This window comes from Meleagris gallopavo, chromosome 13, assembly GCF_000146605.3.
Source record: "Meleagris gallopavo isolate NT-WF06-2002-E0010 breed Aviagen turkey brand Nicholas breeding stock chromosome 13, Turkey_5.1, whole genome shotgun sequence".
In the NCBI taxonomy this organism is placed as follows: Eukaryota; Metazoa; Chordata; class Aves; order Galliformes; family Phasianidae; genus Meleagris; species Meleagris gallopavo.
In genome coordinates, this window is record NC_015023.2 from 1,880,830 (window position 1) to 1,881,335 (window position 506).

Below are 506 nucleotides of genomic sequence, written 5' to 3' on the forward strand. Positions count from 1 at the left end.
TTTTAAAGTCTGCATTTTAAACTGCAACTAATAGCTATACTTCAGGGCATCAACAGATGTGCACAAGTTAAAACAAATGTAGGTTTTCAGCTGTTAGATAAAATGTATCAGTGTGTGCCCTAAGGTCCCCTAGAATAAACTGCCATGTAATTCTGTGAAACAGGAATTTTCCATAACCAATACTGATTACTCAAAATAAGAATTCCAAAACAGTTTTTAGAAAAAAATGTTTTCTATATAGAAAAAAAATATCATCAGGAGTTATGAAGTAGTAGTGTGTTCAGCATCAGTACCCAATTGTGAAAGTGAGAAAACATACACGTCACAGAGCTGCATTAACAAACAAGAAATGTGACTTACAAGTATGTATCAGGAGAATGAACAATTACCTTGATTTTGTACTTCAGCCCAATCCAGTGGCACTGGAGGCTTTCTTTTCCTCCACAGCTTATCCATTGTCAGCAAATATCTAATGTCATCCTTGAAAAGCTAGGCAACATTAAAAA